This window comes from Camelus dromedarius, chromosome 6, assembly GCF_036321535.1.
Source record: "Camelus dromedarius isolate mCamDro1 chromosome 6, mCamDro1.pat, whole genome shotgun sequence".
NCBI classification, from domain to species: domain Eukaryota; kingdom Metazoa; phylum Chordata; class Mammalia; order Artiodactyla; family Camelidae; genus Camelus; species Camelus dromedarius.
Window position 1 is genome coordinate 21,795,318 of NC_087441.1, and position 18,465 is coordinate 21,813,782.

Genomic DNA, 18,465 nt, shown 5'->3' on the forward strand with positions numbered 1-18,465 from the left:
AAAATAAGTACAAGAGTAGAGACTTTAACTTCATGGACCAACTAGAGAAAACTGAGCTATGAGGACAGTCTACAGCAAAGTTCAGCAAACTACGGCCCATAGGCCAAATCCAGCTCACCACCTGTTTTTGTAAATAAAGTGTTCTTGATTGAAATAGTCATGTCCATTTGTTCAGGTATTGTCTATGGCTTGCTTCTGTTCTAAAATGGCAGAGTTAAATAGTTGTGACAGACATTTATGACCCACAAAATCAACAATATCCACTTTCTGGCCTTTTACAGCAAAAAATTTGCTAACTCTTGGTCTAGAGTCAAGCCTCAACAATATTATGAGGGCCAACGTCTGTGGTCTTCCACAAATTTTCATTTGTCGACAATCACTGGAGAGTGGATAGAGTTTAAAGTTAATAAATCTGGTTATTTTTATGTTCTTAAATATTAGAAGTTATCTTAATTTTTGTTGTCTTCAACGTTAGATACCTACTGGAAGTATATTTAATTCTCTATCACATGATATGATTTCCAAATAAGTTTTCTAAAAACAACTATCCTAGTTATCATTTCTCTGCATAACTCTCTTTAAATACATTTCCAAATATAGACAAAAGGGAAAATAGGCTATTAAAGCAGTACTTTGACAGGAAATGTATTATTGTGATAGTAAGCATAAGAGACAGAAAAAGATAAGAAGGCAATACACAGAAATTGCTCCTAGATTTATAACGAGAGTGTATATATATATATATATATAAAATCTTCCAAATCAATAATTCAATATAAATAATTGCATATTACATATCTGTTAGTGGTTTTAGGTAAATACTTATTTTTAAAGCCTAACTTTATACTGTAGAGGTTGATAAGATCAAGTTAGGCATAGAACTGTTTATTCGGAATTTGTTTTTCTTACAAAGGGTCAAAGTATTCTTAAATTAAAAAAAAAAAACCTACCCTCATGCTCTCAACCAGCCACAACAACTAGGAGCAACATTTAAAAGAAAGAAAGAAAAAGAAAAGAAGAGAAAAGAGAAAGAAAAAGAAAAAGAAAGACAACTAAGACTATCTTTTAAATTCCCACTTGCCCTTGCAAAGCATCCTGGCTTAGATGGATATTGAGCAACACTGTCTATTCTTAATCCAAAGACACTGCAAAGCAAGATAAAAGTAATAAGGAAGGATTAAGACTAAAGCTACTACATAGAGTTCATCAAGTCATAAAAAAGACTTTCACAACATTTCTGACTCCATGTCTATGTTCTCCTAAAATAGAAGCTGTTATTTGGCAATGGAGTCCTTGCACTGACCTGGAACAGTGATGCACAGACCAACTGAGTGACTCAGAATTAAACTGTGTAATCATTTATGCATAGAGTACACTCATGTTGAGTGAGTCCAGTGTCAGGCACTGCCCTGTGCATTGAGGGTTCAAAGTCATCAAGCCTCCTTCAGGAGTCTGCCTTCATGGAGCTTATACTTTAGAGGCAAAGGGAAACAAGTCAATCTGGGAGAGTGTGGAGAGTGCTATACCGTAATGGAGTTCAAAACCATGCCTCTCACCCACAGAGAAAATGAGCATGTTTTATTCAGCTCATCAACTCATGAGTCAGATGTTATAACCAGATCAAAGAACATTTCAGAAACTAGCTAGAGAGAGACAATCTTAGGATAGAATTGGTGGGTAGATACAAAACTGGTTCATGCCCAACAGGACCATAAGCCTTTGGAGTTACCTGGTAGAAATTATTTGCATCTCTACCATGCAAAAAGCTACATGTTAATGTGTAACTTGACAAAGCCTGAGATTTTAATTAATAGTAAACAATGAGGTAACCTAAGTACATTCCCTTGGTTAACCCCTGGGTGGCCTTTGCTCCCATATGACAATTTTGCCTGATTCCTAACCTTCAGGTATTTTTTCTGAAGTACAGAGGACAGCACGTTCATCAGATGAGGTCAAGATGGGGCAGAGGCAAGCCTGGCAATATCTGAGCTGAGATTTTGAAGGTAAGTGGAGGAAACACAACATAAGGATGGGCAGACAGGCATTCTAGGAAAGGGAAAATACGTGACAACTTTATGCCCATCACTGTGCTAGTCTATGTTACCCACCCACAGACTGGTAAATCACAAAACCAGTCTGGAAAAAGGTAGAAAACACAGAAGTTTCTTTCTTAGAATGCAGTATAAAACTTGCCAGCTTTTGATAGGCATGGATTAAGGAATAAACCCCTGGGGTGGCATTATTCGGAGGATGCCTGCACAAAGCCTAGGGCATGCCCATTTTGGACCATGAGCTTAGAGGAAGCCCAAGAAAGAGAACGAAGGGGGGAAAAAAGACAAAAAAAAAAAAAAAAAAAAAAAACCTCTCTAAATCATCTGTTTACTAGCCACATGTGCTGCTTGTCTGAATCAGTTTGTGGTCTCTCACTTACTTTATTTAGAATTCTGTACATCTGGGTGTATTTTTTTTCTAGTGTTTCCTATCATATCAGTGACAGAATTGCCAGCACAGAGGTATCCATAAATTATACTGCAGTCTAGTAGTTTCTAGTGTCTGGAAAGCTTGGAACAAAAGACTCAAATGCAAATGTGAACTGCTTAATTCAGTGAGTATTTGTGATGTTACCCAGGTGCCAATGACATCTTTCTGACCAGCTCGGAGACACCAGGGACCAACCCAACATACATTTTTAATGTGCTCAGCTGTGACAGCCTATACACACAGAAGATCGTAAGGCCTTAAAGTCACCCTCCTGGAAACCGCTGCACTTTTAGGGACCCAGAAGAAATGGTTTAATTAATCTTTTTTTTCATGGTAGCTTTTTTGATATAAATTATGTACACTGAAAACCTGCCAATTATAGCAAATTAAGGGACTTGGCAAGTGCCTCCCTTGGAGGCAGATGGTAAATAATATCCAGATTCTGACTTGAAATAGGACCAGAGATTAGCTGGTGCAAAATGTAAAAGCAATCCAGATATAAGAAATAAACAAATTTAATGTGAGCTCAAGAGGAGGGTTTTGGTTTAGCATAGACATCATGATGTGATTCAAACAGATGATTCATTATCATTACGCGTGTTTCCATGAGATGAGCCTGTTCTTAGAACTCCTTTCTGTGATTCTTTGAAGAACAATTACTTACTGTGTTAGCATGCAGGATGTGACCCAGATGCCTCAGTTTCCTCACCTATTCAATGAGCATACAGCGGGAGGGTGAGAGTTTTCAATGACATCATGTCACGTGCTTAGCATGGTACTTGGCAGACAGTAAGTACTCAAAAATTTTAGCTGTTTTTGTTAGTGTTGTTACAATATGACTACCAAAGTAAATAACGACTCCCACACACCCCTACCTTTACCTCTTTGCCGAAAAGAATAGCTAAAGCTTATGAGTGCTGATTATGTGCCAGGGACAGTTCCATCATTTTTCTTTTATAGAAAAGGAATGGTAGGATCAGAGAGTTTAAGCACCATGTCTTTGTTACGCAGGAAGTAAGTGATGGGTCCTGGAGTTAATTATCTTGACACTCCATGGTCACTCAAAGACTAATGACCACTTGACCACTTGAAACCCACAGAAATCCTGAAACTTAAAATCTTCAGTTGATAGATCTTTAAAAGTGCTAGAAGGGCTCTTTATAGATCAAAGTGGAGGTAATTTTCTGAGGATAAGGTAAGACAGTAAAAAGTTGGTTCTCTGTTCACCTTTTTAATCCTTCAGACTCAGTTTGCTTCTGGTTTGAGTTGCTGCAGCAAGGAGGATTCTCAGCTTATGCTATGGTCTGAATGGTTATGTCTCCTCAAAGTTCATGTCCTGAAACCCTAACTTCCAGAGGTGGCAGTATCAGGATCTAGAGTTTTTGGAGGTGATTAGGTCAGACGGGATTAGTGCCTTTGTAAAAGGGACCCCAAAGAACTCCCTAGCTCCGTTCACCATGTGAGGTCACAGCAAAATAGACACTGTCCGTGGAGCATCAGGCGCTCATCAGACAGTGACTCTGCCGGCACCTTGACCTTGGACATCCCAGCCTCCAGAGCTGTGACAAACACATTCCTGTTGTTTACAAGCCACCCAGGCCATGGTATTCTGCTATAATCGCCCCAATGGGGTAAAACGGCTTATATGCTTAATAACTAGATTTACGTTTTTTTCATTAATTCACCACATAAATCATTTAGAATAATTACTAGGCTCAGTTAACAACTCACACTTTGAGGGAAAGGTATAGGAAAGAAATGGGGAGACATCAACCAGATGACAAGGCAGGAGCAGAAACAGAAGAGGTAAATCTGCAGAGCTACCAGGGCCGGCCTACCCCCTGCAACTCTCAGAAACCACCCCCAGTATCAGCCAGTCGAAGACCAGAATCTTCCTGGAGTCTGAAGTCACAGATAGGACAAACTCAAGTGCATGTTCGTCATGTAATTCCTGTTCGCCTAGGTTGCTAAAATTAGGGCATGACTCAATCATCATACACCATTACAGCTATTTTCAAGGCTGTAAGTGATGCGACGCACCGGCACTGATGCAAAAGCTTACCCCAATTAGCTTCTGCAGACGCTTTTCCTGCAACAGGGCTCTGTTTCCTAGGAGCCTTCAATCTAATTACAAGGCTTGATTCTCCCGCAGGGTCTGCCTGGCCGGATGATTTCATTTTACTTTTAGGCTAACCTTTGCCATCAGTGATGTCACCAGAGTGTTCCTTCTCTTGAAAGGCTCCTAGGAACACACTAAAAGGTTAATTTGTTTGATATTTGGTTAAGAGACTTCTCTACTGGAGGGGCCTTGTTTTGCTGTAGGCAGGTAATAGTACAAAGCAGGCCTCTTCAGAAAAAGGCAATTTGCACCCAGCCAGCACCGACATAGCTTTATGTACTAACTACCCAGGAGCCACTCAGATGGAAAATCACTGCTGAGAAAGAAGTCAGTGGATCCTTTCTGCAATTCAGATTGTTCACTCCAGAAGACTTTGCAAATTTCCTAGTGTTTTTCCTCTCAAAAAATAAAATAAAATAAAATTTAAAAAAATGAGCTACAAACAGTAGCTCACTAGAAAATGTAACCAGTTATGCCACAGATAAAAATTGTGTTCAATCATCTTAAATGTTAGAAAAATTAAAGCAAAAAGCTCAAGTAACTCAAATGTAGCAATTCCATCATTATTATTCCCAAACTTGAAGTGTATTAACCACCTATGGAGATGCTCTCCACACCCTGCTCCCCACCCCGCTCCCCACCCATTCTGTCCCTAGTGAGCACAGCCCTTGTTGTGCCCATCTGCAGCCATCCGCAGTGCTCGCCCTTACTACAAGAGCCATTCTGACTGTGAGGGTGGGAACCAAGCCAAAGCCACCAAGTGAGAAACTACAAATCATGACAACCTAACATTTTTTATGAGTTACAAAATGATAAACAACTGACACAAAAATTTTCTTCACTTACTAATATCATTCAAAATAAAGACCTTAACTTTATCTTTTCTTCTTAACTCAACCCTTAGTATTCTTTTTATATACCAGGGCTTCCCACAACACCCCCTCTGCTTTTCAATATCATGGTCTAAATCATTATTTTTGTTTAATTAAATAAAACCTCATCTCCTCTCTATCTACAACATTTCAATTTCTATTATTTCACAGAATAATGGAAAAACCTTTACAGCATAATGAGAGAGTTTGAAACATGTTATGAAATCAGCATATGAAAGCAGCAAAAGAAAAAGTGTAGGACTTCTACAACAAAGAATAACATGGTCCATGGTCAAATCTGGCAAAACAATAAACCATATGGACAGACTGCACACAGACCTACACAATACACCCTGAATACAAGCTCACATTAAATTAGAAAGCTGCAACACAGGGTAAATGAAAAAGAAAAATCACCCCATTCAACAGGTTATAAATATATAAGACTTGTTGTCAAAGTGTTATTTTGGCTGAAATTTAAAAAATAAATATCTTTAGATAAGTTTGGAAATAATAAAGTAAAAGTTGATTGTTGAAAGTCTGTGTAAAAATGCCACATAACAGAGTGAAGCTAGTCACATCATTTCCAATTTCCATTCTGCCTTCTCAAATGAGTAATCTTTAAAAAAGAAATTAAAGGGAGAAAATCATTATTAGCAGCAATCATAAAGATGTACAACTGAAAGTAATAAACATTAATAAGTAAAGAAATTTAAATGAAGCAGTAGAAAATTCTAGAATAAGGCAAAGAAGTATGAGTAACTTAATTGGATTCTAAACTTTCACTAATATTGTAGAAATACAATGCTCTGTCAATAACATACAGATGACTTTCAACAACACTGTCAAAGTTTGGAGAAGCAAACTTAATTTTTTTTCTTCTTCTAACTGACAAGCAGTGGAAATAGCTCCTATGAGGGATGATGAAAAGGAAGAAATGTAAAAAAAAAAAAAAAGGAAATAGTTAGGTTTTCAGGGTTCACAGTGAAAAGAAGCTAATCTAAATGGAAATGAAAAGACAACCTATGGATTGGGAGGAAATATTTGCAAACAATAGCAACTGACAAAGACTTAATTTCCAGAATATACAAACAGCTCATACAACTCATTAGCAAAAATATAAACAACCCAATCAAAAAATGGGCAGAAGACCTAAACAAACATTTCTCATTGAAGACATACAAATGGCCAATAGGCACATGAAAAACAGCTCAGTATCACTAATTTTATTAGACAAATACAAATCAAAATTACAATGAGGTGTCACTTCACATCAGTCAGAATGGCCATCATTTAAAAGTCAACAAACAATAAATCTTGGAGAGGACGCGGAGAAAAGGGAACCCTCCCACACTGCTGGTGGGAATGTAGTTTGGTACAGCCAATATGGACAACAGCATGGAGACTCCTTAAAAAACTAAAAACAGACTTATCATATGATCCAGCAATCCCACTCCTGGACATATATTCAGAGGAAACTCTAATTTGAAAAAATAAATGCACTCAATCTTCGTAGCAGCACTATTTACAATTGTCAAAACATGGAAGCAACCTAAATGTCCATCAACAGATGACTGGATAAAGAAGATATGTGTGTGTGTGTGTATATATATATACACATACTCACACACATATACACACACACACACATACATATACACAATGGAATACTACTTGGCCATAAAAAAGAATAAAATAATGTCATTTGCAGCAACATGAATGGACCTGGAGATTGTTATACTAAATGAAGTAAGTCAGAAAGAGAAAGACAAACACCATATGATATCATTTATATGTGGAATCTAAACAAAAATGATGAAATGAACTTATTTACAAAGTAGAAACAGACTCACAGACATAGAAAACAACCTTGCGGTTACCAGGGAGGAAAGGGAGGGCTAGAGGGATAAATAGAGAGTTTGGGATTTGCAGATACTAACTACTATATATAAAATAGGTAAACAGCAAGGTCCTACTGTATAGCACAGGGAATTATATTCAGTACTTTGTAATAGCCTATAATGAAAAAGAATATGAAAAGGAATATATATATATATATATATATATATATATATATATATATATACACACACACACACACACACACACATATAATGTATAACTGAATCACTATGCTGTACTCTAGAAATTAACACACTGTTGTAAACCAACTATACTTTAACAATGTAAAAATTATAAAAAAACAAAAAAAAATACAATAAAATCCTAATATATATATTGCTTAGAGAAAACCATGGTTTAAGATATTCAGCACAACCTCAACTTAGTTCATTTTCATCAACCATGCTCTCAAATTGTAGCTACAACAAAAACAGATATCAACCACAGAGGGAAAGGAGTTTAAAAAAAAAAAAAAACTGCTTGCATTTTATCAGTAAAAGCAGCAAACCAGGTAATCTGCACCAAATAGTTCACATTAAGTATAAGTAAGACTAAAGGAACCCACATGCCAACAATTCAAAGACATTACAGGAGGAAAACTCAATCAATAGATAATAAGTAAAAAATGGGGGAAAGGTGTCCAAGTTAAAAAAAAAAAGTATGAAGAAAAGCACAGCAAAAGGGAAGAAAAGACCCATAAATGCATTGTGCTAGAGCAAAATGTAATAAGATGACTGATTTTAAAAAAGAAAATGGAAAAACCTGAAAAGAGAGCACCCAGGATTAAGTAAAACTGATGTCTCAAGTAACATTATGAAACACAATAATAAATTTTAAACAGGAAGAAATAGAAAAGACAAGCTAAAAATATCTATCCTAAATTAGCAGTTTTTATAATCAGAACGGTACAGAGAATGCCAAAAAAAAAAAAAAATCAAAAGATGAAGTGAGCAAGAAAGAAAGGTGCAAAGAAGGATGAAACAAAAGGAAGAAAGTAGCACCCAAAGTAATAAAATACCTAGGAATAAATCTAACCAAGGAGGTGAAAGAATTATACACAGAAAACTATAAACCATTGATGAAGGAAATAAAAGAAGACTTCAAAAAATGGAAAGATATCCCATGCTCTTGGATTGGAAGAATCAATACTGTTAAAATGGTCACACTGCCCAAGGCAATCTACAGATTTAATGCAATCCCTATCAAATTACCCAGGACATATTTCACAGAGCTAGAATAAATCATAATAAAATTTATATGGAACTATCAAAGACCTAGAATTGCCAAAGCATTACTGAAGAGAAAGAAAGAGGCTAGAGTAATAACTCTCCCAGACTTCAGACAATACTATAGAGCTACAGTCATCAAGACAGCATGGTATTGGTACAAAAACAGACATATAGACCAATGGAACAGAATAGAGAGCCCAGAAATGAACCCACAAACTTTTGGTCAACTAATCTTCGACAAAGAAGACAAGAATATACAATGGAATAAAGACAGTCTCTTCAGCAAATGGTGTTGGGAGAACTGGACAGCAGCATGTAAAGCAATGAAGCTAGAACACTCCCTTAGACCATACACAAAAATCAACTCAAAATAGATAAAGACTTAAACATAAGACAAGATACAATAAACCTCCTAGAAGAAAATATAGGCAAAACATTATCTGATATACATCTCAAAAATGTTCTCCTAGAACAGTCTACTCAAGCAATAGAAATAAAAGTAAGAATAAACAAATGGGACCTGATGAAACTTACAAGCTTCTGCACAGCAAAGGAAACCAGAAGTAAAACAAAAAGACAACCTACGGAATGGGAGAAAATTTTTGCAAATGAAACTGACAAAGGCTTGATCTCCAGAGTATATAAGCAGCTCATATGACTTAATAAGAAACAAACAAACAACCCAATCCAAAAATAGGCAGAAGACCTAAACAAGCAGTTCTCCAGTGAAGACATTCAAATGGCCAATAGGCACATGAAAAAATGCTCAATATCACTAATTATCAGAGAAATGCAAATCAAAACTACGATGAGGTATCACCTCACACCAGTCAGAGTGGCCATCATTCAAAAATCCACAAATGACAAATGCTGGAGAGGCTGTGGAGAAAAGGGAACCCTGCTACACTGCTGGTGGGAATGCAGTTTGGTGCAGCCACTGTGGAAAACAGTATGAAGATTCCTCAAAAGACTAGGAATAGATTTACCATATGACCCAGGAATCCCGCTCCTGGGCATATATCCAGAAGGAACCCTACTTCAAAATGACACTTGCACCCCAATGTTCATAGCTGCACTATTTACAATAGTCAAGATATGGAAACAGCCTAAATGTCCACCAACAGATGACTGGATAAAGAAGCTGTGGTATATTTATACAATGGAATACTACTCAGCCACAAAAACCTACAACATAATGCCATTTGCAGCAACATGGATGTTCCTGGAGAATGTCATTCTAAGTGAAGTAAGCCAGAAAGAGAAAGAAAAATACCATATGAGATCACTTATATGTGGAATCTGAAAAAAAAAAACCATAAATACAAAACAGAAATAGACTCATAGACATAGAATACAAACTTGTGGTTGCCGAGGGGGCGGAGGGTGGGAAGGGATAGACGGGATTTCAAAATTGTAGAATAGATAAACAAGATAATACTGTATAGCACAGGGCAATATACACAAGATCTTATGGTAGCTCACAGAGAAAAAAATGTGACTATGAATATACATATGTTTATGTATAACTGAAAAACTGTGCTCTACACTGGAATTTGACACAACATTGTAAAATGATTATAAATCAATAAAAAATGTTAAAAAAAAAAAAGGAAGAAAGGAGGAAGGAAGGAAGACAATGTTCAGGATATATTAAGATGAACCTATATAAGACAACTGGCTTCTTTAAAAAACGAAGTTCAGCTGTAAAACCAGAAACATAATAGAGGATATGAAACAAAATTTCCATTAACAGGTAAAAAATAAATAAAGATAAAGAGAATGCACTCTAATCCAGGCAAAATTAATTCAGAACTCTCAAAGCCAAAATATCCTAGTTTATTATTGAATTTCAAAGGTAAAAAAAAATCTTTCCAGGCTACCTCCAGATAACCCAAATTACACACCAGGAAATAAAATCAGGAGCTACTGAAATTCTCCACAGCATCCTATAAAGCTAAGAGATTAGCAGAAAAAGTCTACAAAGTTCTGAAGAAAATGTGCCACGTGAATCAGGAATCCAGCCAAGTTTCAAGTGTAAAGGTAATAAAAAGGGTATTTAGAACCAGACAAGAACTTGGAAATACAGTATCTGAATGATTGATGTTTTGGAGCTACAATAAGCCACTGGGATACACTGTACTTGTGTCATTTTTAAATAGAAGAGTATTTTAAGAGAATGAGATTGAGTTGAGTTTGAGTAGCAGAGAGAAGTTTCTTGTAATCATGAAGGATGGATAATATGAAGGCACTTGAAGCTGGTGGCAATACAAAAGGAAGGGAAGAGACACATTTATGTGTATAACTACAAAGTTTGCAAACAATAGTAGCTAAATTGGTATTTTTTTGCATGTGCACATCTCTCAGCTTCACAGAAGATTCAGCTATCCCAGCATGTTAAATAACACTTTATATTTGTATATATTTTATTTTCATTTTTGTCGCTTTCTAAAACTTGTTTGTTTGCTAAAATATTTGCAAGTCAAATTATAATACTTTTTCCTTCCAGAGATTTAAAATTTTATGCAACTTAGAATTGGTAATGTAATTTATACAAAATAATTGGAATATCCATTATAACTTGTGAAAATTGATAAAAAGTTTGAGTATTATTCCATTTCTATTCATGCTTTAAGGTTTAAAATGCCATATTTTAGAATGGAAATTCTGGTAACTTTATTGCCTTTTTATTGTATTTCTGATGTAATGCCATACTAACCAGGCCCCTGAGGAATTAACCTAGTTTTGTATGGGGTAAATAGGTACATTAATAGTCTCTGTAGAAAAATTCACTTTTATAAGAGTCTATGGATTCAGTGTTTATATATCAATAAGGGTGCTGACTGATGCATTCAGTATTCTTACACAACCTAATTTCACCCACAGCTGCCTTTTTTGTAGTAAGGCTATTTTAACCCTTGACCCCAGAATGCAGAATTTAGCTTTCCCACTGATTTCTAGGAGAAATTTACTCATACAAAGTGTTACTGGGGGTTGCAGTCTTCAAGGAGGATCTGAGTGCCCAGGGTGGTAGGTCACATCTTATACTAAGCCTGTCTTTCTCTTGCTCACCTTCCTGCCACTCTCTTCTTTTTCTCCTTTCCCATAGATTCCCAATCTTAACCCTCTGATTTATAAACAAAATATTTATAAATAGCTCCCTTTGAACATTGGAGCCCATCTGCCAGCCCAGTCTAGACGTGATGACTGTTTCATCGAAGCGTATTCTTACAAAGGTGGCGTCTCCCAAAGAATTCTCAGGGCATAGGCAAGGAGAATATCACTCTCCTATAATGTGGCACAGAGTTAAACGTGGAGAACTTCACCTGTGGTCAATATATATATATATAATCCATCTTTTAGAAATTCATTCAAGAAATATTCAGTAAAGGCCTTCATTTCTCTGTTCTCCTGTTTTCCAACTCTAACTACACATGTGAAGCCCAGGCACCGTGTGTGTATGTGCCTGTGTGTATTGTATACTAAGTTCCCCAAGCAATCCTACTGGGCAGTCAAGGTTGAGAACCACCCCTTTGGGCAGTCTGTCTGGTCTCTCTCCTCACCCTTACTCATCCCTCATCACCACCGTGTGATTTATTGGTGAGAGTGTGATTTATTTGGGATGGGTAAGAGCAGAAGAAGTTTAAGAACATGTGTGGTGTAGCTCCTTCCCTTCCCTATTGTTCGATTTCTCCTCCTATGAATCCATACCTCCTGGAGCTTCTGTTTCCACGTGGTGGGAGCACTTGGGTCAGGGCCCGGCTAGTCCTCTAAAGATGGATCTTGGAGACTAATGTCCTAAATTTCGTGGAGATATGAGGCAGCAAACCTGGGTAAGGCTGTCTCCTCCACAGATTCAAATAGTCCCTCAGTTAGGTCATATCAAGGTCTGGCATGTGGCAGATGATAGAAAGCCTGGCATGTCTATATGTTTATCCCATTCTTCAATCCAGCTTTGATAGTAATAAACCTAATCATTTATCTCTAACTGTCCAACTTCTTTGTCTCCTTTCAAAAGTTACTTTCTAAATCACAGGAGAAATATATGTGATTATCACCCCATAAAACATCAATAATCTCTAACTCTGTCATACCAATTAAGTTTAATAAAACAAAAAGGGAGCATAAAAATTTACCTAAATGATTTTCACATTGGCATAAGAAGTCCATGAATTTGATCAAAAATTTTTTTCCCTCTCTCCTTTCTTTCTTCCTTCATTTCTTTTCCCCACTTTTCTTTTTTTCCTTTCTTCCTTTTAATATCCAGATTACATAGGAATGCAGAGGTTAAATAGAGCCTAGTCCTATTATCTGACTAGCCAGCACCTCCACCACCCCAATCACACAGAGACTGTCCTGGGACACTTGTAGGGTAGCTGTCCTAGAACAGCCATGCATCAGCCTGGTAGAGGAGTGAGAGACTTCCCTTGAAAACCAGCCTACTGCTCATTTACAACTGCTCAGACAAATATCAGGCCATGCATATATTAAGAGCTCTATTTTCTCATACTCATATCCCCAATTAAGACCCCATTAACATTCATTAGCTTGTGTGTTCTGTGGTAAGAGACTTCTCAAGTGTATGATTGGTTTTATCAAACTGACCGGTGACCTCACTGAGGACAGACAAGTGATTGCTTCTCCTTTCTTTCGATGTCTTGCTCTGCTTAACCACTCTTCACGTAATATAGTCTGACTGCAACCGATCGTCAGTAAAACGTGCCACCTAATTGACAAACCACGCTAATACTGAGCTTCTATTTTAAAATAGAAGATACTAATGCAGACATTGACATTTACAAAAAAAGGCAAAATGATACACATTGAAAATAATTTTCAGTAAGCTCAAAGCTAAATATGATGCCTAATTTCAGGAGCTATCTTTAGCCTATAAATTCTGGGATAGCTATCTTGACCTAGCAGAGCCCATAATCACATTCATCTGCCCTTGCTTGAATAGCTTTAGCATATCTGTGTCTTTTATTTTAAGCTGCCTCAAGTATTTTTGGAGGAAAGAGGGGTTATAAATAACAAGTGCAGTTTATCTCTAGCAGAATCCATTAAGAGTTAAAATATAATAACTGCATTATTCACATGTAATGAATAGGGCACAGCACACAGGCAGGAGAAAAAAATTAATGAATGAAGATAAAAGATAGTTCTATGGCTCAAATCTATTTTAAGGAAACAGAGATGAGCAGCTCGATCACCTGAACTTAGAAAGGGCAAAACATCAAGGTTACCATCCTAGCTGCTTATGAAAATGATTGCACAATCTTCAGGAAGTGGCCCAGAGCAGGATCTGTGTTCAGCGATGCATCCAAGAGGTGGCCCTTCCATTAACTACTCAACTATAAAACTGAGACATTCATCTAATCCTGACTCACATTGTTAAATGCCACACACTGAATCACCAATCCTACCACATAAATGTCTCCATGAAACATTTATCCAGGCTGAAAATCTCCACTTAGGCTTGGGAGACAGTAGAAACTGTGGTTACAGCTAGTTGCCTTGGAAGTTACATATGAGTTTAAGTTCACTGGTTTTCTGGATGCATGATAAAGCCCAGTCGGCAACAGATTTTATTTCTGTATGATGCTTTATGAGCCCACTTATATCTTTATTGTGTGCAATAAAAATTCTCATGAATAATCCTATTTCTAATAATTCTGGGTTTTAAAATTTTTTCTCTTTTAGTGGATTTTGTTTTCCTACTTATTTTGTTTTCCAAAGGGACATTTCAAATATGGGGAAAAAATGCTACAAAGGCCTCTAAATGAAATGCATTTTCTAACTGTCCAGATGTTCATTTCAATGCATGCATCATATAAATCTAAACTGATGAGAACAGTAATGGCCCAGCTCAGTCTGTCTTAGTTGGTGAACTTTGAAACAAGAAAAATAAGAAATGTGCTTTTTTAGAGGTTATAAGTTTTAACAACTTAAGAAAAGAAAATACTTTTTGTATTTTATTATTTGGAATTTTGGACAATAAAATTGACTTCCCACAACGGTCTTCCTACTATGTAATAGACAAATATCATCTCTGTTTCAAGAGGAAATCCAGACGTTTCCTTTGTAATGAGGCTATGTCTGTAAAAAAAAGAAATAAAAACCCAAAGTCACCCTAATACTTTCTATTGCTTTTCTTTCTGAAGACTTTATTAGATATTCTGTATTTTTTCATTGTTCCTCACACATCTCAAGGGTGAGCATATGTGATAATCTTCGATTCTTCCACTTCTGAGAATTTAAATACAATTATACAGATGCCTCATTTGCTTTCTGATGTCCTTCAAGAGACTGAAGGAAGGCTTCAAACAAGGCTCAATGTCAGGAACCCAAAGCACCCCTGCTGCCGTGCTATGCACAAAGCCATTTCCTCAGGTTAACAAATATGGTTAGCATCTTCAGAACAGGTTCTAGAAGGGGCAAATGCCCTTGAAGCTACATGATTCAGTGTAGTTTTCACTCTGGGGGGAAAGACGCAGAGTAGCTTCTACCTGGCAACCCCTCCAGTGAGGAAACCCTGAAAAACTAAAGGTTCCTTAGAGCATCTGAGTATGTTGTCAGCAGAGGCGTGGTGCTGCATTGCTGGTGTTTCACCTGGGCCTGTCCTCCAAACAGCATTTCCCGGAGATGTGCTTGAGTGAGGAGGTTCTTAAGCTTGCACAGGTGTCTGCTTAAATCATTTACATAGTAACAGTCAGTGTTAACCCTCTCTTTGACCCACAAAGCCCCACAGCTGTGATGCTATCATCATACCCTCAGAGAACGGTATTTTCAGGGAGCCCATCTACGTTGGTTCATTCAGGCTGTTATAACAAGATACCACAGACTCAGTGGTTACTAAACAGCAGGAATGTATTTCTCACAGTTCTGAAGGCTGAAGTCTGAGATCAGGGTGCCAGCAGTGTCTGGCTGAGGGCTCTCTTCGAGGTCTCAGATTTCTCTTGTTATCCTCACACGGCAGTAAAGGCTGGGGAGCTCTATGAGGTCTCTTTTAAAGGAGCACTAACCCCATTCATAAGGGCCCTGCCTTCATGACCTAATCACCTCCCAAAGGCCCCACCTTCTAAGCCATTACCTTGCAGATTAGAATTTCGACCTTACAAATTTGGGCAGGATACGAACATTCATAGCACTACTTTAACATATCATCAACAGCAAATACTCCTTAGTTCCTACAACATACAGACAATAAACTCAGCCATCACTGGCAGTACTATAGGAACATCAACACATTGCTAAGAAGAAACCTGTTTATCTGCTCAGAACATTCATTCACTGCATGGGTGTCCTTGGCCATGTCAAACTCAGTTTTCTATGAGCATATTCTTAAGGTTTTGCATTTACACTTCATATTTCCTTCCCTACTACTAGATTGTAAACCCCAAATGCTAGGACTGGGTCAAGAATCTCTCTCTTTTATAGCCTTTCTACAGCTCATAATATAGTGCCATGGACAACTCAGAATGTTGGTGACAAACAGCTAAGTCAACAGAAGTGGAAACAATAGATTTTTTTTTTTTTTAGCAAGAACAGCTAATAATTTCCTTGGCTAAAGAAAAATCAACAAGTCCAGTATTTATAATAATAAAGGTTATTTATCATAAAGTCCATTAATTGTCATAATATAATGTGATTTTGTTCAAGGAGTTAGCCAAGTGAAAAAGACATTTATGGTTTTATATACGGCCAAGTTAGCAATGCCATTTAAAATTTTACATAAGAAGATCTTGAAAAATTTCCTGAAACCACTGAAATACCTTTAAAGTATGAAGTCAGTAATTTATCTTGTGGCATTAAAGTTAAGTATGCGGTTACAATCTGGCATGGTGACGTTTCCCTGGATTAGTCTCTAAGTCTTTGGAACAATTTCAAAGGGGACTGTCCAAAGAAAAGGAGATGGACTGGAAGTCTTCTTTGGCCCAGTGATTATGTAACTCATAAATACAGCATGAAGACTACGGTCTTGGCATTTTTTCTAGAAGTATTTCAGCACATATTGGAATTCCAAAATCTTCTCTCACAGATTTACAGCCCAGTGACCACTATCTTTGCTCCTAACTCAGGCATCATTTGGTCTGCAGAAATGGGCCACCTCTGAGAGCACCCAGACTCCTCTCTGCCGGGGTAAGCATCCCCCTAACCCCTTCTCCTCCGAAGACCCCCATCCCCCGCCTTGATTCAGTTAAAAGACTTGAGAGACTTCGGCATTTTCATTTTAACACCTTCCTCTACACACCCAATGCATGATATTTTATGTTAAGTGTTTTTAAATCTCCAAGTTTACTCGTTTCTCACAAACTCATCTCATTAGCACTTCCTCCTGGCAACTCTCCATATATATATGTACTACTTAAGCAAAAGGCACCATTATTCATTTTGTCATTTTTTCATGGGGTGATAAAACCTGTCCCCAAATATTCAGGTTTACTCCCTAACTTGGTGGACATCTTTATCTTCCCACATTAATAAAAGCTTTGTATTTTCAAGGTAACATTCTGTTTACTATAGAGAATACTGCTGGAGTACTTGTAAACTCACCACTACGTATAAGTTAACCACTCAATGTGCTTTTGGAAATTTTTGGAGAAAAGATTTTGTCTCTCCTCCCTGAGCTGACCAAGTTGATATCCTCCCTGGTCCAGAGGTCAGTGCACGTAACTCCAGGGGCAAAGCTGGATCTATTTGCAATCTGGCCCTATAAATATTTAATAAAGGGTTTGAGAGGAGGCTGACTAGACATCATCTGTTAAACTGCTGGAGACATACCAGACACCGTGAATTAACTACAGAATAGGTCCATTATATTGTCAGGGTTCGATAGTGGGCCAAAGATATGCAGCTGATCCCACATTCTGAGTAGACCACCACCACAATAGGAATGAAGCAGTCAAAAGTAGATAAATATAAATTCTGCCACCAAATGAAGCTAATTCTTTGCGAATATCAGTCAACAATTCTCTGATCAGCTTAAAACAACACAACTAACTCTGACACAGATACAAAATCTCTCCCTCCAAGCTAAGCTCATGATTTTATTTCATTAGCTCCCAAATATTGTCATTCCTCGATATGTGAAAATTAAGCCGGAGAAATGCAACAAATATAAGCTATACGTGTTGGTTCTCTGACATTCATTCAACCTTCAATACTCTTATAAAGTTAATAAAGAACATTTTAAAAGCCAAACAGCTACAAATCAGACTGCCACAGTGCTTTCTGTCACACTATAAAAGATGCTGCTTGTTTTTTGGGGAATGAAGAATGTCAGGATTTCTAATATATCATTGATAGCTCATAAAGGGCTACGTCCATCTCCTTTAGAGCAAGCAGGCCTATATTAATATGGCAGGGGAAGAGCAGAACCCGCTGACGCCAAGTTCCAGCGCTTTCTGCTTTGTATCTTGTTTTTCTTCCTAGGGACAGTTGAAAATAGAAAGAAATGGGCTGATTTTTTTTTAATGCAAATTTTTGTACACTCACAGAGTTTTTCCCCCTTGCTCTCTCTTCCCTCCGTGACCCTACACTCAAATGTTAAGAAAAGTACCGCAGTGAGAGGCAGCAACAGATCCCTAGCTCTGACTGAGGCTCTTCCATGACTTTGCTGCTTTCTATTGTTTTTTAGGAGCTTTGCCCTTTAGACATAAAAAGGAGTCACCTCTCTTAGAAGAATCTCTAAAGGCAATTGTGTTGGAGGGAGAAGGGAGGAGACAAAAAGGTGCTTGACATTGAGAAAATGAGGAAATGATTTCGAGCTCTCTATGGCATTCAGATTCACATGCCAAGAAGGAGAAATGAGCCACCCCACCTCCAACTTAACACCTGTGCACACACTGGCACATACACATACACA